This window comes from Dendrobates tinctorius, unplaced genomic scaffold, assembly GCF_039654945.1.
Source record: "Dendrobates tinctorius isolate UK_male_01 unplaced genomic scaffold, ASM3965494v1 ptg000175l, whole genome shotgun sequence".
NCBI classification, from domain to species: domain Eukaryota; kingdom Metazoa; phylum Chordata; class Amphibia; order Anura; family Dendrobatidae; genus Dendrobates; species Dendrobates tinctorius.
The window spans coordinates 6,869,673-6,894,991 of NW_027361842.1; positions in this window are offsets into that span (position 1 = coordinate 6,869,673).

Consider the following 25,319-nt stretch of genomic DNA (forward strand, 5'->3'; position numbering starts at 1 on the left):
TTCACACCACCCTGACAACGCCAATCATAGCTCAACAGTGTCAGAGTCCAATACATTAGCTGCCGAAATGAGATTGGCAGCATCTGGGAGTGAGGGGTAAAAGAACAAGACCCCAGAGAAGATTCTGAAGAAATGCCCAGTTGGTCTACAAGCAGAGATTTCACATAGTGTGCTCCAAAAGCAACAAATGTGAATATCTTTGTAATGGAGCAACACAGCACAAAACGGAAAACAGCAGCAGAATCAGGTGAACTTGGGGATTTTTACAAAGGTATTTAACACAATTTTTTAAGCAAGTGTCAGGTCCTTTTTAACTCATGCATGTTCATGAATATTAATTAAACTTCTTTATTCAAAAGTCTTATTTCCACCTTAAGTAATAACTTATTTTAGAAAGGTAAATTATGAAAACATTGGTACTTAGTATGGCTGATGTCATGATAAAAATTTTTGGCAAGGTAACAAAATCAAATGCTTTTGCTTAAGCTTGTAATGGAATAATGTGAACTATTTGGGTCCTAACCAAGGAAACACATATGAAAATCGTTATCAAATCTTATTACATCAGTTTTTTTGGCAGCAGTAGAAATGACCTCATCAAATGTTGTACTTGTGTGATACAAACCATGCAGCATGTTAAAGGTCAGCATTCTTATATCTAAATTTTCAACAGTTTAGAAGAAATACTCTTATATCAACAGTTTCCTTTGAGTGAAGCATATAAAAGCAAAAAACAAGGAAGCATCGGTGGAGATTGATTATTATCCTTGCGGCAATTTTAATATAATATATAATTTAGAATATATTTGCACTTAAATGTACTATTTATTTTACATTTGTCCACTTTTCACAAGAACAAAAAAAATTGTACTGGTGAAAAATGGACCAAATTTATTTGGAAGTTTGTACAAACTAAAAAAAATTGGAACATCTTACTACAGTGCAAAAAAGTTTAATATTGGTAAAAATCTTCCCCAATAACATATTAAAGTACAAAGAGTTCTTGTATATTACAGTAAGATGTAGACATTTTGGATATTGACAGAATCATGATTTGTTTTCTGCATGCCATTATTTTTTATTTAAGATGAAACAACTGAGATGCAATTGAAGTGGAGACTTTCAGGTTTAATTAAAGGTATTGAACAAAAATATGTGAAACATTTATGAATTGCTACCTTTGTTCCACAAAGACTTCTCATTTCAGGGGCTCAAAAGTAATTGGACAAATTAATTTTACCATAAATAAAATGGTAATTTTTACTACTTTGTAAAGAATCCTTGCAAGGAAAGACCGCCTGAAGTCTGAAAGCCATGAATGTCAGCAAACGCTTAGTTTCCTCCTTCCTCCTGTGATGCTTTGCCAGGTCTTTACTGCAGCTGACTTCAGTTTCTGCTCATTTATGGATCTTTCTGCCTTAAGTTTTGTTATAGGGCTTTTTCAGATGTCAGTGTGTCCCCTACATGTGGTGACAGTTTCCACACGTACCAGAGACACATACACAAGTAGACCTCTCAAGTAAATGGTCTGTGCACATATTAGTGTGTTTCCACGGATCGTGTGTCTATGGGCCAAATACGTTGACTAGTGATGAGCGAGCACTAAAATGCTTTGGTGCTCGTTGCTCGGGTCGAGCAAATTGGAATACTTGGGTACTTGGACAAAACAGCGAGCCCAATGTAAGTCTATGGGAGACTAGAACATTTTTACCGCAATCCCTCCCGGGGGTCCTTTTAACCCCTTTACCCCCAAGGGTGGTTTGCAAGCTCTGGACCGGGCCAATTTTTACAATTCTGACTACTGTCTATTTATGAGGTAATAACTCTGGAACGCATCAATGGATCCCGGTGAATTTGACAGTTTTCTCGTGACATATTGTACTTCATGCTAGTGGTAAAATTTCATTCATATAACTTGGGTTTATTTGTGAAAAAAATGGAAATTTGGCAAAAATTTTGAAAATTTTGCAGTTTTCCAACTTTGAATTTTTATGCCCTTAAATCACAGAGATTTTTGTTAGGAAGTTATAAGGGTTAAAAGTTAACCAGCAATTTCTCATTTTTACAACACAATTTTATTTTTATGGACCACATCACATTTGAAGTCACTTTAAGGGGTTTATATGAAAATACCCAAAAGTGACACTATTCTAGAAACTGCACCCCTCAAGGTGCTCAAAAACACATTCAAGAAGTTTATTAACCCTTCAGGTGCTTCACAGGAATTTTTTGAATATTTAAAAAAAATGAACATTTTACTTTCTTTCACCAAAAAATTACTTCAGGTCCAATTTTTTTATTTTACCAAGGGTAACAGGAGAAATTGGACTGCAAAAGTTATTGTGCAATTTATCCTGAGTACGCTGATACCTGATATGTGGGGGGGAACCACTGTTTCGGCCCATGCCAGAGCTCAGAATGGAAGGAGCTCCGTTTGACTTTTTCACTGCAAAATTGGCTGGAATTCAGATCGGACGCCATGTCAGGTTTGGAGAGCCCTTGATGTGCCTAAACAGTGGAAACCCCTTGCAAGTGACCCCATTTTGGAAAGTAGACCCCCCCAAGGAACTTATCTAGATATGTGGTGAGAACTTTGAACCCCCAAGGGCTTCACAGAAGTTTATAATGTACAGCCGTAAAATTAAAAAATCATATTTTTTTCCACAAAAATGATCTTTTCACCCCCAATTTTTATTTTCCCTAGGGTAACAGGACCACAAAAGTTATTGTGCAGTTTGTCCTAAATATGCTGATACCCCACATGTGGGGGTAAACCATTATTTGGGCGCATGGCAGAGCTCGGAAGGGAAGCAGCGCCATTTGACTTATTTGGCTGGAATTGAGATCGGACACCATGCCGCGTTTGTAAAGTCCCTGATGTGCCTAAACAGTGGAAACCCCCCACAAATGACACCACTTTGGAAACTAGACCCCCCAAGGAACTTATCTAGATGTGTGGTGAGCACTTTGAACCCCCAAGTGCTTCACAGAAGTTTATAACGCCTGGGCGTGAAAATAAAAAACTCCTATTTTTTCCACAAACATGATCTTTTAGTCCCCAATTTTTTTATTTTCCCAAGGGTAACAGGAGAAATTGGACCACAAAAGCTGTTTTCCAATTTGTCCTGAGAATGCTGATATCCCATACGTGGGAGAAAACTATTGTTTGGGCACATGTCGGGGCTCGGAAGGGAAATAGTGATGTTTTGGAATGCAGACTTTGATGGAATGGTCTGTGGGTGTCATGTTGCTTTGGAGAGTCCCTGATGCGCCTAAACTGTGGAAACTTCCCACAATTGACCCCATTTTGGAAACTAGACCCCCTAAGGAGCTTATCTAGATGTGTGGTGAGCACTTTGAACCCCCAAGTGCACCAAGGGCTTCACAGAAGTTTATAACGCCTGAAAATAAATTAAAAAATCATATTTTTTCCACAAACATGATAATAATAATCTTTGTTTTTATATAGTGCTAACATATTTCGCAGTGCTTTACAGTTTGCACACATTATCATCACTGTCCCCGATGGGGCTCACAATCTAAAATTCCCTATCAGTATGTCATTGGAATGTGGGAGGAAACCCATGCAAACACGGGGAGAACATACAAACTCCTTGCAGATGTGTCCTTGGTGGGATTCAAACCCAGGACTCCAGCGCTGCAAGGCTGCAGTGCTATCCACTGAGCCACCGTGCTGATCTTTTAGTCCCCAATTTTTATTTGATGGAATGGTCTGCGGTTGTCATGTTGCCTTTGGAGAGTTGTTGTGAGTTCATTTTCCCCTCCGTCACTGAGGCCTGGTGAACTCCCTATTCTAGTGAAGGAAGGTAGTGAGCCTGATTATCAGACACCTGGGACTAATGAAGACGATTGGCTGAGTGGAGTCACTGACTGGATTTAAGGCAGCCTACGCCCCTTCTGCCCTGTGGGTGATTTCTCTGTGGACACCAGTCTGATTCCTGCTCTCCTAAAGCTAAGTTTTCTGTTTTGCCTTTTTGAATCTAAGATTTGTTTTTTTGTTTTTCTTGCTTTTTGGATTCTGCCACTCCCTGCTGGAGTGTGCAGTGTTCCGTGAGCTCTGTCTTCTGAAAGTACCTGAGTGCGGATTTAGTTTTTGAAGCTTAGTTGCTTCAGGGCCATTTTTATATCAGCTTGTTGGCTTTTGTCTCTGATAGGGTTTTGGCAGATTGCAGACAGCAGCCTTCCTATCTAGGTAGTTTTGGGCCCTGTCTTTGCTCAGCCTGTCTTTCTGTCTGTGTAAGTGTTTTCATCTTGCTTGACCGTCATTATATGTGGGGGGCTGCCTATTGCTTTGGGGTCTGCTCTGGGGCAGTTAGATTTCCCCTTTCCTTCTTTAGGCCTATGTATCTCTCCGGCTGTGATCGAGGGGTCTAGGTCATCGTAGGAACCCCCCACGGCTACTGCTAGTTGTGTTGATAGGTTCAGGGGTCTGCAATCTGATAGTTGCCAACTTCTCTGGTTTTCAGGACTTAGCTAGCATTTCTGCTTTTGCCTCCTACGGTGACTCAATCATAACAGAGAGTCCCTGATGAGCCTAAACTGTGGAAACCCCCCACAAGTGACCCCAAAAATATTTTTTTTTTATTTTCCAAAGGTAGCAGGAGAAATTGGACCCCAAAAGTTGTTGTCCAATTTGTAGTGAGTACGCTGATATCCTATATGTGGGAGAAAACTACTGTATGGGCACACATCAGGGCTCGAAAGGGAAGTAGTGACGTTTTGGAATGCAGACTTTGATGAATGGTCATGTCGCGTTTGGAGAGCCTCTGATGTGCTTAAACTGTTGAAACCCCCCACAAGTGACCCCATTTTGAAAACTAGACACCCCCAAGGAACTTATCTAGATGTGTGATGAGCACACTGAAACCCCAAGTGCTTCACAGAAGTTTATAACGTAGAGCCATAAAAATAAAAAAAATCATATTTTTTTTTTCCACAAAAAATGATATTTTTGCCCCCAATTTTTTATTTTCCCAAAGGTAACAGGAGACATTAGACCCAAAAGGTGTTTTGCAATTTGTCCTGAGTAGGCTGATACCCCATATGTGGGGGTAAACTACTGTTTGGGTGCATGGCAGAGTTTAGAAGGGAAGGAGCACCGTTTGACTTTTTCAACGCAGAATTGGCTGGAATTGAGATCAGAAGCCATGTTGCTTTTGGAGAGCACCTGATGTGCCCAAACAGTGGAAACCCCCCAATTCTAACTCCAACCCTAACCCCAACACACTCCCAACCCTAATCTCAACCCTAGCCCTAGCTCTAACCTAACCCTAGCCCTAACCCTAACCTTAATGGGAAAATGGAAATAAATACATTTTTTTATTTTATTATTTTTCCCTAACTAAGGGGTTGATAAACTGGGGTTTGATTTACTATTTATGGCAGGTTTTTATGTTTGGCAGCTATCACACGATAAAAGACGCTTTTTATTGTAAAAATTGCTTTTGCATCACCACATTTCTAGAGCTATAATTTTTTCTTATTTTGACCTACTGAGTCATGTGAGGTCTTATTTTTTGCGGGACGAGTTGATGTTTTTATTGGTACCATTTTAGGGCATGTGACATTTTTTATTTACTTTTTATTAAGATTTTTGTGACGCAGTATGAACAAAAACCAGCATTTCAAGAATTTCTTTTGGGGGGGTGCATTTCCATCGTTCCCCGTCCGGCAAAATTGATAAAGCTTTCCCACATGCTTTATGCATCCATTAGCCCTCTGTGTCTGTACTGTTACACACTTAACATTATGGCTGGTCCATACAATCAGAGCAACTGTTACCACCCACCTTTCGTGTCTACCTCTTTCCTCATAGACTGTAAGCTTGCAAGCAGGGCCCTCACTCCTCTTGTTATTTGTTATAATCTACTGTATGTGATTATTGTTATGCTGTAATGTCTATTGTCTGTACAAATCCCCTCTGAAATGTAAAGTGCTGCGGAATATGTCGGCGCTATAAAAATAAAATGTATTATTATTATTATTATTATTATTAAAGCGGTTTTATTCTTTGGGTCAGTGCGATTACAGCGATACCTCATTTATGTCTTTTTTTATGTTTTGGCACTTTTATGCAATGAAAACAATTTTAAATAAATAATTTTTGCATCGCTTTATTCTGCAAGCTATAACTTTTTTTATTTTTTCACTGGCGATGCTGTGTTGCGGCTCATTTTTGCGGAACAAGATGATGTTTTCAGTGGTATCATGGTAATTTATATCCGTCTTTTTTATCTCGCGTTATTGCACTTTTTGTTCGGTGGTATGATGCTAAAGCATTGCTTTTTGCTTTGTTTTTTAATTTAATTTTTTAAGGGGTTCACTAAAGGGGTTAACTAGTGGGATAGTTTTACAGGGCGGGTCGTTACGGATGTGGCGATACTAAATATGTGTACTTTTATTATTATTTTTTTTTATTTCCAAAAAACAAATTTATTAGGGAATAATTTTTTTTTTATTTGGGGATTTTTTATAAATAATTTTTACACTTTTTTTTTTACTTTATTTTATTGTCCCGGGGGGACATCACTGTGAAGTGTCGGATCGCTGTGTCAGATCAGCGATCTGACAGGCGCTGATGCAGGCTTTCTCGTGCCTGCTTTCAGCAGGCACTGAGGAAGCCACCTCCCTGCTGGTCCCCGCGGCCATCTTGGATCCGGGGGGGCCTGCAGGGAAGGAGACCGTTGGAGCAGCGCAGCACATCGCGCTGCTCCGGTGGTCTCAGGGAAGCACGGAGGGAGCCTCCTCCCTGCCGATGCCTCCCTAATCCCCCAGCACACTGCGTTCATATTTGATTGCAGTGTGCCAGGGGTTAACCTTCCGTGTGTTAGCTGATTATCACAGCTCCCCCCCCCGGGAGCGCCACTGATCGCTGAGACATACTATCCAAGCCCCGGTCATAGGGGCCCGGGTACCGTGGACAGGATAGTATGTCTGATGTCACAAAGGGATTAAGGTCTAAAAACGTCTGAAAATGATGGAAACACTGCTCAAATGACACGGGAACATCATGGCAAATGCCCCTGAAAGCATTTCTGACTCCCAGGTCACAGCTGTGAACAATGTCAGTTTCACGCCCTTTTTACAGTCGCACAAAAAAAACTACAAAAACGAAACCAAAATGGATTTTGCTGAGAAATATGTTAAAGAACATTCTTCCAAGGTTAATGACTTTTATCTAAGCCAAAATAATTCACCCAAAGCAAAAATGTTCACCCCTTGGGCTATGTTCACACATAGCATTTTTAAGGCGTTTTGCTTGTTAATAATTCGACACTGGCTTTCGTAGGTGGAACACATTAACCCTGGTGATCTAGTGGTGGTGGATGATGAGACGTGGAGGAAGGCCTGATTAAAAAATAGGCCCAATTTAAAGGAGTGGGTCTCCTAGACTTGTAATACCCATACACTAAGTGTATGGGCTCAAAAACATTTCCCCTTTGGGGTACACCTCAAACTTTTTCAAAACAAGTATTTTACACCCAGCATAACCACCCACCCTTGTTAATAATTCAACACTGGCTGTAGCAGCACGGAACATGTTAACCCAGGTGATCTAGTTGCGGTGGATGATGAGACGTGGAGGAAGGCCTGATTAAAAAAATAGGCCCAATTTAAAGGAGCAGGTCTCCTAGACTTGTAATGCCCATACACTAAGTGTATGGGCTGAAAAACATTTCCCCTTGGGGGTACATATTTTTTTAAATTTGGTGACGGGCATCATAACACCCTTGCAAAAAATAGTGTGGCTGGAGCATGACGGAATACGTTCACATTGGTGTTCAAGTGATGGTGGATGGTGAGGATAAGGAGAAGGAGGAGGAGTACTCCAAGTTGCCAAAATCAGGAAGCATATACCCATGTGTGGGTGTGAAGAGGTGCATGGGAATACGCCTCGCAAAAAGACACTGCATTGGAGGTTATGTTTCACTTTCATCATTTGGTGGTCTGGCCCAATCCATCCCTTGTTCATTTTTATAAGAGTCAGCCTGTCTGCATTTTCCATTGACAGGTGAATGCGCTGTGATAATTCCATCAGCGGCACTAAAAACCTGCTCTGACAAAACACTAGCGGCCGGGCAGGCCAGGACCTCCAAGGCGTAGAGAGCCAGTTCATGCCACGTGTCCAGCTTGGATATCCAATAATTAAAAGGCACAGAGGAATCACTGAGGACTAGAGTTGAGCGACTTTTGTTTTTTTTAGGGTCGAGTTTCGTTTCGTGAAACCCGACTTTTCCAAAAGTCGGGTCGAGCAAGATCGGCCGATTATAGGGAAAAGTCGGGGTCGTCCCGAAGCACGAAACCCAATGTAAGGCTAGTTTCACACTTGCTTTTTTTTGCAACGCGTTTTTCCCGCAAAAAAACGCATTGAAAAAACGCATACATAAGCATACAACTGCTGCGTTTTTTTCAAGCATTTTTATGAGCATGCATGAAAAAAACGCAGCGTTTTTATGCGTTTGTATGCGTTTTTAGCGCGTTTTTACCGCGTTTGCGTTTTTTTCCAACATTTTTAGGTGGCCCCTCACACTACCCAAACCATGACTTTACTAACCCTAACCCTGACCCTAACCCTAACCCTAACCCTGACCCTAACCCTTAACCAAATCATACTTAACCCTGACCCTAACCCTGACCCTAACCCTGACCCTGACCCTAACCCTGACCCTAACCCTGACCCTGACCCTGACCCTAACCCTAACCCTGACCCTGACCCTAACCCTTAACAAAACCATACTTAACCCTGACCCTAACCCTAACCCTAACCCTGACCCTAACCCTTAACCAAACCATACTTAACCCTAATCCTGACCCTAACCCTGACCCTAATCCTTAACAAAACCATACTTAACCCTGACCCTAACCCTGACCCTAACCCTGACCCTAACCCTGACCCTAACCCTTAACCAAACCATACTTAACCCTAATCCTGACCCTAACCCTGACCCTAATCCTTAACAAAACCATACTTAACCCTAACCCTAACCCTGACCCTAACCCTAACCCTGACCCTAACCCTTAACAAAACCATACTTAACCCTAATCCTGACCCTAACCCTGACCCTAACCCTTAACCAAACCATACTAAACCCTAACCCTGACCCAAAACCCAACCCTAACCCTGACCCTGACCCTAACCCTAACCCTAAACCCCCTTAACTAACCCTAACTCTAACTCAAACCCCTAAATTCCATGGTTAAAAAAAAAAAACGCATATGCAAAAAAACGCTTACATGAGCATGCCAGTGCGCACATATGCGCATCCATAGGCTATAATGGCCATTTTTAGCGCAAAACGTGCGCATATGTGCGCATGCGCTTTTTTGCAGGGCCAAAAAATGCAACATGATGCGTCTGGAAAATCCAATCGCACACCCCAAAAAAATGCAGCGCACGAAAATCGCATACATGCGCTTACAAGCGCGCAGGTATGCGCACCCATGTTAAATATAGGGGAAAAAACGCATGCGCAGGTTAGCGTTTTTTTCCAGCGCTAAAAAACGCAAATGTGAAACCAGCCTTAGTCAATGGGGAATAAAAGTCGGCAGTGAGAGGAGGACAGGAAACACACCTACAGTGCCCATTTGAATGCCAAAAGCATCAATTCTTCTTACTTAAGCTTGTCAACCTTAATTAACTTCATAATACAAGTTACGCACTGAAAAATGGGGGTTATTTGGCTAAAGTTGTGGGGGGGTAGGGCTGGCTCCAGGTTTTCATGTGCCCTGGGCGAAAGAGCGCCCCTTTAACACATACCACAACTCATCATGCTCCGATACGGCATTCTCCAGAGTATAGTGATCCCCAAAAATTGCTGTCCCAACATTGAAAACAATCAAATAAGTCTCCCCGCTAGGGAATCCCTGTACTAGTCTGGACTCCTCGTCGTCCCCATCTTCCATCTCACTGCACAGTATTTCAACCTTGCAAGTGCTGTGATCCTGAGCAAGCAGGGGGGGCCCACTCATTGGCGACGGCACTGGCACAGGGCCCCTGATAGTACGGTGGTGTGTCTGATAGCGGGTGGGCCGAACCTGCACTTTCATCTGCAGCTTCCTCTTTGTCACCGTGTAAGATGGAACTGTATATGGGAAGGGTAACCTGAGTTTCATCAGGGTCAGATTCAGGCCGTGTAGCGTGCGAGGGGAATGTAGTGGTCTGGGTCAATGTACCAGCAGATTCATCGAGCAGTGGCTGGGCATCAGTGCACTTGTGTCGCCCCCAGGAGTACAGTCGCCACAGTGGCATTACCTTCCTCCTAGGGAGTGTGATGTCATGCTTGGGAGCAACGAAGGATCTCTCTAGCAGGTTAACTGATTGGGCGGCGTTATTCCCACGAGTCATGACCCTCCAAACAGCGTTCATGAAGGCAAAGTGTTTGTTTTACGTGGGCAGTATGGTTGCAAAGCTGAACCTTAAAGGAATGTCCAGAAGGGCACCACCAGGAGTGGAGCCTACGGTTAAATTCGACTCCACCTGGGAAACCTCAACCATGCCAGCTACAGAAAAGATGCACACATTGCCAGCTTAATTCCGTTAACGAACGAGACTCCGTCATGCCCCGCGGTCCGAGTCCGGCTTACTAGAGGGACACGTGAGGCTCTGGCACATGAGATTGGCCAATAACTGGTGTGTCATGCCCTTACATGTCCGTGGCTGCATGTGCGCTACACTGAAAAGGCCAGCGTTTGTCGCTTACAGGTGCAGATAACCCGCTGAACAACGTTAGTGATGGGGATCACTGATTACAATTATTACCCGCGAACGATGATTTCCCAGTAAGTGCAGGTCAACCGCAGTTCCGGAATTAGGCCTAACCGTCATTCCTGAAAAAATTAAAAACTTACGTGTGCAAACCACAGGTGCTGTAGCTTGCTTAACAGCTCGCCAGCCGTTCTCACGCCCAGTATGGATTACACGTGATTGCACAAAGGTGAGAAAGGGTACCGTATCCCCGGATAACATGTATGGATAGCGTACACATTCAAAATATATGTCTATAAATCAGGAGGCAGGCTCAGACGGTGTTAGGCCCAGTATGGCTTGCACGTGATTGCACAAAAGGTGAGAAAGGGTACCGTATCCCCAGATAACATGTATGGATAGCGTACACATTCAAAATATATGTCTATACATCAGGAGGCAGGCTCAGATGGTGTCAGGCACAGTATGGATTTGACGGCACAGACTACACAGCGGAGGAGCAGGGAGAGGTAAAGATTGCAAATGCTGGGGCCCTGCCCAAGCAAGGGAGGCCCACTCGTGGGCGTCGGTACTGGCACTGGGCCCCTCATAGTACGGCGGTGTGTCTGACGGCGGGTGTGCACCACCACCATCAGAGACACTTGATTGCACTATGAGGGACCCTGTGCCAGTGCCCGCGCCCAAGAGTCGGCCTACCCACCTGTCCAGGGCAACGGCACTCGCACGGTGTCGTGCGCTAGGTGGTGACCCCGGCCATGGGGGGGGGGGAGGCAGCACAGTTAGGGAGTTTTAGAAAGTGGCATATGTTGATGTTGGACATTCAGCTGATGCAAAAGGCGAAATAGGTCAAGTCCCAGGAAGAGGTGGACCAAAGCAAGCCATTTTTCTGTCACCCTATGTGTCATCAGGGGAAGGTGGGACAAAATCCTTGGAAACCCATGCATGGTTCATTTTAATGAAGGTTAGATCATCCACATTTTGGGTTGACAGACGGGTCCTTTTTTCTGTCAGGATTGATCCAGCTGCACTGAAGACTCTTTCCGATAGCACACTTGCAGCTGGGCAAGCGAGCTCCTGTAAGGCATATTGTGCCAATTCAGGCCAGGTGTCCAGTTTAGTGGCCCAATAGTCAAAGGGGAATGACCTGTGTGGGAGAACATCGAAATGGGAGGAAAAGTAGTTTGTAACCATAGTTGACAACTGCTGTCTCCTGTCACTTTCCATCGATGCAGTATTACCAGTTGTGTGAGCGGTACTTGAAAAATCAGTCCACAACATTGTCATGAAACCCCTGTCTCCAACGCCACTTCTGCTGTGTGCACCATGAACACCTCTGCCAAGCTGCCCCCGGCCCCTACGGCTCGTGTGAGAACCATCACCGCTGCTGTGTGCTGGGAATGCCTCAAGCAACCAATTTACCAGAGTTGCTTGTTTATTAGCCAATATTAGGTCAAGGTTCTCCTGTGGCATGATGTTTTGTAATTTGCCTTTATAGCGTGGATCCAGGATGCTCACCAACCAGTAGTCATCATCGTTCATCATTTTGGCAATGCGGGGGTCCCTATTTAGGATCTGCAAGGCATAATCTGACATGTGGGCCAATGTTCCCGGTGTCAATGAAGCACTGCGAGTGCTGGTTGGAGGAGCACTTTCTGGCAAATCCACATCCCTCCAGTCACACACAAACCCTGTACCAGACCTTGCCACGCCAACATTTTCACTTGCCCCATGAGATGCATCCTCCTCCCCTAAGTAATCATCCCCATCATCATCCTCCTCCTCCTCTTCTTCCTCCACCTCGTCCAGGAGAGGTCCCTGAGCAGACAATGGCTGAATGTCATCAAGGATTCCCTCCTCCTCTTCCTCCTCATCAACATTGGCTGCAGACGCCTGCTCCTTAAGGTGCGTCAAAGTTTGCATGAGCAGACGCATAAGTGGGATGCTCATGCTTAGGATGGCGTCGTCTGCGCTTACCAGCCGTGTGCATTCCTCAAAACACTGAAGGACTTTACAGAGGTCTTTCAGCTTTGACCACTGCACACCTGTCAACTCCATGTCTGCTCTCAAAGTGTCTGGCCGTGTATCCTCCCACAAATGCATTATGGCCTGCCTCTGCTCGCACAGCCGCTCCACCATGTGCAGGGTGGAGTTCCACCTTGTTGCAATGTCGATAATGAGGCGGAGGTTGGGAAGGTGGAGCAATCGCTGCAGCTTCTGCATACGAACGGAGTGTACAGTCGACCGGCGGATGTGCGCGCACAGTCTTCGCACCTTCTGGAGCAGGGCTGTTAACTCCGGATAATTTTTGAGGAAGCACTGCAACACCAGGTTCAAGGTGTGAGCCAAGCAAGGTATGTGGCTGAGTTTTGAAAGGGCTATGGCTGCCACAAAATTACGGCCGTTATCACTAACTAACTTGCCTGCCTCAAGATGTACACTGCCCAGCCATGACTCAGTTTGTCGCTTCAAGTACTCGGCCAGCACCTCGGCGGTGTCTGTCGCCCAAACACATCATCTGCAACACAGCCTGCTGACGCTTTCCACTAGCTGCTCGATAGGGGGACACATCGTGTGCAACAGTGGCAGCTGCAGATGGAGTGCTCGTATGACTGCGCTCTGTGGATGAGCTTTCGCTTCTGGAGGAGGAGGAGGAGGAGGGTCGAACACCTACAGCCAACTGTTTCCTATACCGTGGGCTAGGCAACACTGTCCCACCACCGCTGTCCCCTGTGGACCCTGCATCCACCACATTAACCCAGTGCGCAGTGATGGACACGTAACGGCCCTGGCCATGCCGACTGGACCATGCATCAGTTGTGAGGTGCACCTTTCCACTCACTGACTGCTTGAGTGCATGGACAATGCGGTCTTTTACATGATGGTGGAGGGCTGGGATGGCTTTGCGAGAGAAGTGGCGACTGGGTAGGTCATAGCGTGGTACTGCATAGGCCATGAGTTCGCGGAAAGCTGCGCTTTCCACCAACCGATAGGGCATCATCTCAAACGAGATTAGTTTGGCAATGTGGGCGTTCAAACCCAGTGTACGCGGATGAGAGACTGAGTACTTTCTTGACCTACTCATAGTGTCTGGGAGGGTGAGCTGGACTTGAGAGCTGCATATGGTGGAAGTAGCGGTGGACAGGGCGGACTGAGAGAGGGTTGATGATGGTGATGGAGTTGGTGTTCTTTCTGATGGCCTAGATTCAATATTTCGTTGATATAACAGTGGGATTCCCTGACTTCTGTGGCCTTGCAACGACACCTCAACATTTGCTGCTGTGCTAACCGGTGGGCTTACAGTGGGGGAAACAATGTAGGGTTGCTGACTACCTTCTTTGTGATCAGTTGCACATGTGGCACTTGAGGTTTGGTGTTGTGTCCACGCTTGCAAGTGCATGGTGGTTAAATGTCTAAGCATGCAACTGGTATTCAAATTTTTCAGATTTTTCCCTCGGCTAAAGGTCTTTGCGCACTTCTTACAGATAACCTTGGCCTGATCATGAGGATTTTGTTCAAAAAAGTGCCACACTGCACTCTTCCTACTTTGGCAGACATTTTGCGGCCTAGCACGCTGTGATCTTTTGACCCTCTGGACAAGCTGTCCAGCAACTTTTGATTTTTGGAACCTGTCTTTGGAGTGCTCCGGGCCTGCCAGATAACAGCTGTTGCGATGTCGATGTCTGCTGTGGATGCTCCTCATCTGAGCTATTGGAAGCAGCACCCTCTTCCCCCAATGGATGCCAATCTGGGTCAACAACTGGGTCATCCATCACCTCCTCTTCAATGTCATGTGCACCTTCCTCTGTGTCACCGTGTATGGTGGTATAGTGTGCGGGAAGGGGCACCTGAGTCTCATCAGGGTCAGAATCTGGCTCTGTACACTGTGGACAATGTAGTGCTCTGAGTGAATGTACCAGCAGAATGATCTATCAGCGGCTGTGCATCAGTGCACTCCATGTCAGATTCATCTTGGCCTGGGTAATTCAACATTTCACTTGATAATCCAGGCATGGTATGTGAAAACAGCTCCATGGAGTAATCAGTAGTATGGCCTGCGTCATCCTTCAATCTTGGTTGGGGTGAAGGACACAAGGAAAGGTGTGGTTCATGAACATGAGCCTCCAATGATGACTTTTACTTTTTGCAACTTCAGAAGAGGAGGCGATAGAGCTGGAGGCTGAGTCAGCAATGTAAGACAAAATTTTTTCCTGATGCTCTGGCTTTAAAAGCGGTTTGCCAACTCCTAGAAAACTAAGCCTTCGAAGCCTTATGGAGCCAGACGATGATGCAGGCTCAACACCTCCTGCATTCGGTCCTATTTTGCTCTTGCCACTACCATCAGATCCACCACCAACACCGTCATTACCAGCTGCCAACCCCTGCCCAATTCCATGGCCTCTTCCACCAGCCTTCCTCATTTTTTGTAGAAATGTAGACAAAATCCAACAAACTATATAGTAATGTAAAACAAGGTACAAGGTGTCTATAGGACAGGGGAGATTTTGAATTTCTGCACACACTAGTGGACACTGGACACTTTTGGATTGTGTGAGGCCCACTGAATATCAGAGCGCTATGTCACAGGCTCGATGGCACAGGTGTGAAAAAAGTGACTACAGGATCACAGAGATTTTGAATTTCTGCACACACTTGTGGACACTGGACACTTATGGATTGTGTGAGGCCCACTGAATATCACAGCGCTATGTCACAGGCTCGATGGCACAGGTGTGAAAAAAGTGACTACAGGATAAGGGAGATTTTGAATTTCTGCACACACTAGTGGACACTGGACACTTTTGGATTGTGTCAGGCCCACTGAATATCAGAGCGCTATGTCACAGGCAGAAATTGGCTAGTGTATCACAAACTACAAGGTGTATGTAGAATTGGGCAGAATAGGAATCTCCCTAGAGTGTAGGTCTGTAAGAACGGAACAAGTCCTCCACTTATCCTTCCACAGTGACACACAGATAGCTTCACTGTGGCCGTGATAACAGCCGTTACACGGTACTGAGAGGAGCGTGCACGTACACGGCTGTCCGGTGTACGTAAAATTGTCAAGCTCCGTGTTTTTTAAGTATACGGACTGACACACGCTGTCTCTCTATAGTTTTGAATGTGATCAAACAGCAAATATATTTAACTGTTTGAAAGCTAGACAAAACTAGTAGGTGCAGGTCTGTAAGAACGGAACATGTCCTCGACTTATTCTCACAGAGTGACACACAGATAGCTTCACTGTGGCTGTGATAACAGCCGTTACACGGTACTGTGTGAGGAGCGTACACCGCTGTATGGTGTGAAAAAATGCACGCTCAGTACCTCAGCAGGACAAAAAAAAAAAATTGGGATTGCTTTTAAAAAAGCAGTTTGCAGAGCAGTGGGTAAACAGCAATGCAGCTGTCAGGAAGCCTTAGAAGGCAGCCTAACAACCAACACCGCTGATCCACCACAATATAGCCTCCCCTTGCACTGCACACACAGTGACTGGTGTGTTGTACAGGCAAAATCGCTAGCAGCAGAAGCAGTTTTTTTTTCTTCTTCCCTGCCTAACGCTCTCCCTACAGAATCAGCAGCAGCAACCTCTCCCTATGCTAAGATCGGCAGAAGTAAGATGGCGGTCGGCGTGCACGCACTTTTATAACCCCTGTGACACCCACCAAAGCAAGCCAATCACTTGCATGCCCTTCTGAAAGATGGTGGTGACCCCTGCCTATGTCATCACGTTGCCCACAGTGTCCGTGGATCCTGATTGGCTGAAAGAGCGCAAAACAAACTTTTGAAACGCGACTTTGGCGCGTAAGTCGCCGACCTCATCCTAGGGTCGGGTTTCGTTTCATGAAACCCGACTTTGCCAAAAGTCGTCGACTTTTGAAATTTTTCGACCCGTTTCGCTCAACTCTACTGAGGACGTTGGTACGGTCAGCAAGGTATTCCCTCAGCATCTTATAAAACATTGCATTCCTTGTGACATTACCCTGTGCCTCAGGGCCAGGGCGATGGGAGGGTCTGAAAAAACTGTGCCAGAACTTTGCCACTGTTCCCCTGTGTCTGCTGGATTGGAGCTGTGTCTCTCTCGCCTGTCCTCCTTGGTTGTCCAACGAACTGTTATGTCTGCCGCCAGCGTTTTGAGATGGGACTTTTTTAAATAATTCTGCTACAATGGCCCTCTGGTATTGCACCATTTTAGTACACCTGTCTGCCTCTGCAACAAGAGATTGAAAGTTCTCCTTGTAGCGTGGGTCTAAAAGTGTCACTACCCAGTAATGACTATTACCCAATATTTTTACAATACGAGGGTCACGGGAAAGGCAGTGCAACATAAAGTGAATACAAGGCCTTGCCAAAATTTAGACACACCCCAATACTCCTTTGAAGAGATGTACAAGAGTGCTTCCTGAAAAAATGTTCCCATTCTTAGGAAGTCATTCTCCCATACTGTTTGCCTATGCAGTGAATGCAAGGCCTGGCCAAAATTTAGACGCATCCCAAAACCCCTTTGAAGAGACGTACAGAAGGGTCTTCTGAAAATAATATTCCCATTTTTAGGAAGTGGGTCTCCCATACTATTTGCCTATGCAGTGAATCCAAGGCCTGGCCAAAATTTAGATGCACCCCAATACCCCTTTGAAGAGACTTACAAGAGGGTCTCCTGAAAAAATTGTTCCCATTATTAGGAAGTGGTTCTCAAATACTGTTTGCCTATGCAGTGAATGCAAGGCCTGGCCAAAATTTAGACGCACCCCAATACCCCTTTGAAGAGACGCACAAGAGCACCTCCTGAAAACAATTCCCATTCTTAGTAAGTGGTTTTCCCATACTGTTTGCCTATGCAGTGATTGCAAGGCCTGGCCAAAATTTAGATGCACCCCAATACCCCTTTGAAGAGATGTACAAGAGGGCCTCATGATAAAAATGTTCCCATTATGAAGAAGTGGGTCTCTCATACTGTTTGCCTATGCAGTGAATGCAAGGCCTTGCCAAAATTTAGATGCACCCAAATACCCCTTTGAAGAGACGTACAGGAGGGCCTCCTGAAAACAATGTTCCCATTTTTAGGAAGTAGGTCTCCCATAGTGTTTGCCTATGCAGTGAATGCAAGAGCTGCCAAAAATTTGTACGCCACATAATACCACTTTGAAGAGACGTACAACAAGGCCTCCTGAAAACAATGTTCCCATTAAGGAAGTTATTCTCCCATACTATTTGCCTATGCAGTGAATCCAAGGCCTGGCCAAAATTTATATGCACCCCAATACCCCTTTGAAGAGACGTACAAGATGGCCTCATGAAAAAATATTCCCATAATGAAGAAGTGGGTCTCCCATAGTGTTTGCCTATGCAGTGAATGCAAGGGCTGCCAAAAATTTGGAGCCACTCCAATGCCCCTTTGAAGACACGTAGAGGAGGGCCTCATGAAAAAATATTCCCATTATGAAGAAGTGGGTCTCCCATATTGTTTGCCTATGCAGATAATGCAAGTGCTGCCAAAAATTTGGAGCCATTCCAATGCCCCTTTGAAGAGATGTAGAGGAGGGCTTCATGGAAAAATGTTCCCATTATGAAGAAGTGGGTCTCCTATACTTGTAATGTCCATAAAGTAAGTGTATGGGTTGACAAACATTTACCCCTGGGGGGTATACATGAACATACTGTATAACTATTTTTTTTGGTATGAGCATGATAAACACCCTTTAAAAAAAATTATGTGGGGGTTGCATCACGGTCATCCTGGTGATATGGTGGTGGAGGTTGAGGAGGAGGAGGACAACAGCAAATAGCCAAAATCAGGAAGCGTATACACATGTGTGGGTGTGAAGAGGTGCATGGTAACAGACCTCCCAAAAAACACTGGATTAGAGTTTGTTACGCTGCTATCATTCGGCGGTGTTGAGAAGTCTGGCCCAATCCAGCCCTTGTTCGTTTTTGTAAGAGTCAGCCTGTCTGCATTTTCATTAGACAGGTGGATGCGCTTATCAGTTATAATTCCACCTGCGGAACTAAAAACTCGCTCTGACAAAATGCTAGTGGCAGGGCAGGTCAGCACCTCCAAGGCGTAGAGAGCCAATTCATGCCACGTGTCCAGCTTGGATACCCAATAATTATAAGGCACAGAGGAATCACGGAGGACATTGGTACGGTCAGCAAGGTACTCCCCAGCATCTTCCCGAACTTTGCACTGCTTGTGAGAGTATACTGTTAGGAACGGCGGAACGCACTAAATTAAATAATAAAGTGTTTTCGCCGCTCGGGGTCCACCGTGCAGGAGGTGTTAACACTGCTGCTAAATAATGGCGAACACTAAATATGGCGGTATTATTGCACGCGGGTTGGACGTCACCCGATGTGCGCTGGGCGTACTCTGTTGGCTTCACAGAGACGCCAAAGGCATTGACATAAATATTGAAACTGTTGGGTTCACAGGTCTCAGAGAAGTGCACACACGGTATAAGGTCACAGGAGCTCAACCCTAGGCAGAGTGTCAGAGTCCATCTAGACCTACCGTGCATGCGGCATCGCAACTGCGGACACCGAGAAGAGCTGCAGACTGCAGCGCGGCAACAGACACTGCCGCTAATCGACAATGCCAGGTAGCAGGCGCACTGTCGGATGCTAGCACTGTGGAGGATGCTGTTGTGGCTTGTAGCTTGCCACTGGCTGACGCGGACTCTAAAGCTAAGTGCCTATACACACTCGTAATATCAGAGGAAGGAGATCTTAAGTCATTCGCAGGTTCATGCATCTATCATCATTCACACAGTAGCAACTATAGAGACTATATTAGCGCATGGCCGAGCGGCCATGCGGGCCTTTTATAGCCGTGCTCTTCCGGGACCTTCCAGATTTCTGAGATGGACCAATCGGATCAGGAGAAGGACCTGAGCACGTGACTCCCGATCTCCAATGGGAGGTACCCCAATGAAATGAAGAGCAGCATCCAATCCAGGTGAGAAATGTATAAATTTATTCAGCCATGAAGAAATGCAACGTTTCAACCACCAAGTGGTCTTTTTCAAGCATCAGACCACTTGGTGGTTGAAACGTTGCATTTCTGCATGGCTGAATAAATTTATACATTTCTCACCTGGATTGGATGCTGCTCTTCTTCATTTCATTGGGATTCCTGTTGTCCAATTGGGTCTCTGGACGGTGAGCGTGCATCTCTTATCCTGCAAGTGCTGTGTGCCAATTTTCTATTTTATGCTCCAATGGGAGGTAGTCTCGTGAGCATGCCCAGAAAGCACGACGAGAGGACTTAGCCTCTGGAGCGTTTTGCTGCAAAGCAGCCTGCATTGCTATTGCTGACCCAAAGGTGGCAGCAACAGCCAGACCCACAGAGCAGGTCTGGGCAGAGCGTCCGGGACGCTGAGACTGCTGAGCAATCTCCTCTGCGGTCGATAGACATGAGAGACCGCAGAATGTGAGGCTCTGGATTCCTTCTGAGCCGCTGCAGGAACCCGACACCTAATAATATACCATGCCTCAGGGACGGTGCGATGAAAGTCCCCGGCCTCTGCTGGGTTGGAAATGTGTCCCTCTCGCCTGTACTCCTTGGTTGTCCTGTGAACTGTGACCTCTGCCGCCAACGTTTTCAGATGGGAATTTTTTTAACAAGGGCTCTCTGACACTGCTCCATTTTAGTAGACCTGTCCACCTTGGGAATAAGAGATAGAAAGTTCTCCTTGTAGAGTGGGTCTAGAAGTGTAACCAACCAGTAATGACTGTCACCCAAAGTTTGAAGAATGCGAGGGTCACGGGAAATGCAGTGTAACATAAACTCAGCCATGCATGCCAGACTGCTAACTGGCAAGACTTTCATGTCCTCACCAAGAGGATGACTCACCATGCTTTCCACCTCCTCCTCCCTGTTCTCAGGCCATCCATGCTGAACAGACGGTATGACAGTTGTGCAGGTAGTTCCGTCTATAGCACATGAAACTAGCTCCTGTTCTTCCTCCTCCTCCTCTTCCTCATTGTCACCCAATCCACGTTGGGATGACATGAGGCTGGGCTGTGTGTAATCACTTTGTATGATTCCTTGCTCCATGTCATTGTTGTCATGATCCAGGACGGGGTTTCGCTTTGGCCCGTCCTGGTCTGATTGGGGGTTAATTATTCCGCCTCTCCCTGGCAGAGGGCGGCTATTTAATGCTCACTGGACCTAGGTCCGGTGTCAGTTATACTCCTGCCCTCGGCTGAGTTAGTTGACCTTGTGCGTACGTCTGCCTTGTGCCTGATATCTTGCTTGCTTGTTTGGTTTTTGATTCGGTACTGTCCCTGTTACGAGTTCTGCCTGTCCCTCTTGTACTGCGCTACCTCTCGTGTATGACTTTCTGCTTGTGACCCGACTTCTCTCTGCTCATCCCCTTGGTACCGCGTCGCCCTCTTGTGTATGACCTTTGGCTTTGTCTGACCTCCCGTCTGTTTACCCCTTCTGTACCTCGCTGTCCGTACTGTGAACGACCTCCGTTTTGCCTGACTCTGAGTTTGCTGTCTTCTGTGAAAGTAGGACGCTAAGCCCCACCCCCTTGCAGTCACATGACCGTAGGTCCCGTGCCGGCTTGCTAAACTTCATCACTAAGGTCCTGTGCACCTATACTTTCTGGCTATTCTGGTCCCCAGGGGTCCCTACAGTGCGGGTGAGTCCCTGCTCAGCGGAGGCTGTACGCCGGCGCTGTCAGGATCCTGATAATTGTGCTCCACCTGCAATGCATCCTCTTTGATTGTGAGCAGAGAGCATTTCAGAACATGGAGAAGCGGGATGGTGACACTAATTATGGCGTCATCGCTAGAGTTGAGCGACTCTGGTCGGGTCGGGTTTCGTGAAACCAGAATGAAACAAAATTTGTTTTGGATGAAACTGGTCCGACTAGGGTAAAAAAAAGTCGGAGTTTCGTCTGAAACCCGACCCCTGTGCAAGTCAATGGGGAATAAAAGTCAGCATTGAGTGGATGAATGTCATCTGCTCAATGCTTCAATACAAAAAGGGTGGGGGAACAAGAGGGCACTATTGCACCTATCACTAGTGACACTACGATGTGAGTGGTGTAATGCAGTTCCACTCACCTATTCCAGTTGTGTGACCCACAACTGGCTTGAAGACATAACACAGTATCAGCTGCTGCAGGACCTCCACCGACCACTCCAAAGTGGAAAAACTGCCAGAGAATATGGGAAGCAAGATGTGCCACAGTCCGTGCTGCTGAATCCACAAAATCACCTGGGATGCAAGATGTAGTAACAAAGTACTTCTTTATTCCTTCCTACGCGTTTCGGCGCCCTTCCTGGCACCTTCCTCAGGGATATTACACCAGCCATAGGAGCAGGGAATTTATAGCCCCTTCCATTAGCAATTATGGGTGTGTTCTGTTTACATATGATGTCATAATGGTCATCACTGGGGTAGGGGCCAGCATTTTTGGCACAATTTCACACAAATAACATAATAAAACAAGAAAATCCTTCAAAATATTTGCTAAAATGTACATAAAAATCCTACCAGTAAAATGATATAAAGACCTTCATAAAAATTGCAGCGGAAACATTACCAAAGTATCCAGACTGTCAATGCAAAAACAAAAAAATTTTTTTTAAAAACATTATCTCCCGACTTTCAGGGTAGTAGAACCCATTTGTTTACTGGTTTCATTGTCTTCTCTTGTGATTTATGTTGAGCGCCACCGTTCTGCTGGTATCAGTGCCTTTGGAACATAGGTTCTATGAACTATTTTTTCACAAAACTATCCTGTTAAATATGTGATACTATGGTTTGTTAAAAAATTATTATAAAAAATTGCAATGAACAATTTTCTTTATTTTTGTTTTGTAGGAGGGAATCAAGGAGCGATGCCACTATTAAATAAAATGGATTATTTCTAAAATTAACTGCTTTTAAAAAACTTTTATTTTTATTATTTATTATCAATAAAGAATTATCTAAAAATTACTATTATATAATCGTATTATTAAAAATGGCCTGAAGAAAGTATCTATCATCTTCCGTATAGTTATGGTCACTATTTTATATATTAATTGTGGTGGTGTCACCCATGAAACGTGTGACTTTTGTTCTAGCGCACCTGGGTTCTAGTCCCCAGGAAAGCCACAGGTCTCCATGCAGGCATAAATGTACTATCAGGAAAAATTATAAATTGTTATGAGCCTATGCATATCAAACTAGGGAACCGTGAAATTCCAGATAGGATACCAACCTTGATATATATTAAAACAAAATAAATGTGTCATTAGGTGTATGTGAGACATTAAGTGTTTAGATATACCCGTGCGATCAAAAAAGTAGTCAGACGAAAAAATAAATAAAATGAAAAAAGATAGAATGAAAAAATAAAGTGAGGTTTGCTTAAGTGTGTGACATAAGGATGCAGGAATTCCTCCTACTATGGTGCGCCTTTCTTACCCACTCAGGATGTGACCAAGAGAGGGGGGGGGGGGGTTGGGGGATTATAATTTATATTAGTTCTGAAATTATGTTTAGCCCTCTCGGTTTTAATGTGTCCAGTTTAAACATCCAATATTTTTCACGTTTTTTGAGCAGCTCGAATCTGTTGGGTATATTCACTGCTATATGATCGATCGGGGTTATCTTGATTGCTATTGCATCTCTGTTATGATACGTGTCATAATGGAATGACACTCCATGTGCTCTATACCCACTCTTTATATTTGAACGATGTTTGTTTAGCCGCTCATTAAGTGGTCTGATAGTTCTGCCAACATACTGCATGCCACATGGACACTCAAGCAGGTAAATTACAAACTCTGTAGAGCAATTCATGTCATGTTTAATGGTAAAGGATTCATTCGTTGATGCGGATTTAAAGCTGCTTGAAATTCCCACACAGCAATGGCATAAAGTGAGACTAGGGACTTTTTTTTTTTTAAGTGGCAGAGGAATACAGTGCGGAAGGATACCTACCTTCCGTCATTGGATTCCTGCAGCCCGTAGAGAACGGCAGCATCATCTGATGCTGCAGTTCTCTACCCAAGATCGTCGTGGGACACACTCGTGGACTGCTTCGGATCGTGGGTGAGTATTTTTGTGGTTTGTTATGTTAATATTTATTCCGTAGACGACAATGGCTTCGGGGAACAATGTGACAAGTATTGGTAAGTATGTTACTCTATGTTATATGTACTGTATGTCTATGTATGTATTGTATGAATGTATTGTATGTATGTAGTATATATGTGGTATGTATGTAGTATGTATGTAGTATGTATGTAGTATGTATGTGGTATGTATGTAGCATGTAGTATGTATGTAGCATGCATGTAGTATATATGTGGTATGTATGTAGCATGTAGTATGTATGTAGTATGTAGCATGTAGTATGTATGTAGTATTTATGTAGTATATATGTAGTATGAATGTAGCATGTATGTAGTATGCATGTTGTATGTATGTAGCATGTAATTTTTTTTTTTTTTTTACATTTAACACATTAGCCGGATGATGGGACTACTACTGTCCCATCATTGGCTAATGTGTCAATCACTGTCATGGTAGCAGGCATCGCCCGATGGGACTTGTAGTCCCATCGGACGATGCCTGCACAGACCCCCGAAGCCTGCACAGCCCACCGGCAGGCCGGCACAGCCCCCCGGCAGGCCGGCACAGCCCCCCGGAGCCTGCACAGCCCCCCGGCAGGCCGGCACAGCCCCCCGGCAGGCCGGCACAGCCCACCGGAGCCTGCACAGCCCCCCGGCAGGCCGGCACAGACCACCGGAGCCTGCACAGACCCCCTGGCAGGCCGGCACAGCCCCCCGAAAGGCCCGTACAGACCCCAGAGAGGCTGTACAAGGGCAGGAAAGGGTTTTTCTTATTCCGATACCGGAAGTCCCATAGACTTGAATGGGACTTCCGGTATCGGAATCGGCGATACCGATACTTTTTTTAAAGATCGGCCGATACCATCCGATACGATACTTTGAAGTATCGGACGGTATCGCTCAACTCTAGTCATCAATAAACCTTTTATATAAAACCAAGCCATTCTTGTATTTGTTTCCATATATATGTATGTCTTCAAAAAGACCCATAAAAAGATTAGCGTACGAGCAAGCTGTTTTCGAACCCATAGCTGTACCATACTTTTGATGGTACATGTCACCATCAAAGGTGAAAAAGTTATTGTTTAATATGAAATTTAGGCCATCCAGAAAGAAGTTGATGTTCCTTATATCCAATTGTATGTCTCTTTTTAGATAGTATTCAATACAGAGTAATCCTATTTCATGACCTATATTCGTGTACAATGATGTAACATCCATGGTGACAAATCTATATGATTTTTTCCATGTGATTCTTCCCAAAATCCTGATCATATCCGTAGAATCCTTAATATAGCTTTCTAATTTCACCACGTATTTCTGTAAATTTCTATCAATATAGGTGGCAAGGTTACCTTGGTGAAATTAGAAAGCTATATTAAGGATTCTACGGATATGATCAGGATTTTGGGAAGAATCACATGGAAAAAATCATATAGATTTGTCACCATGGATGTTACATCATTGTACACGAATATAGGTCATGAAATAGGATTACTCTGTATTGAATACTATTTCA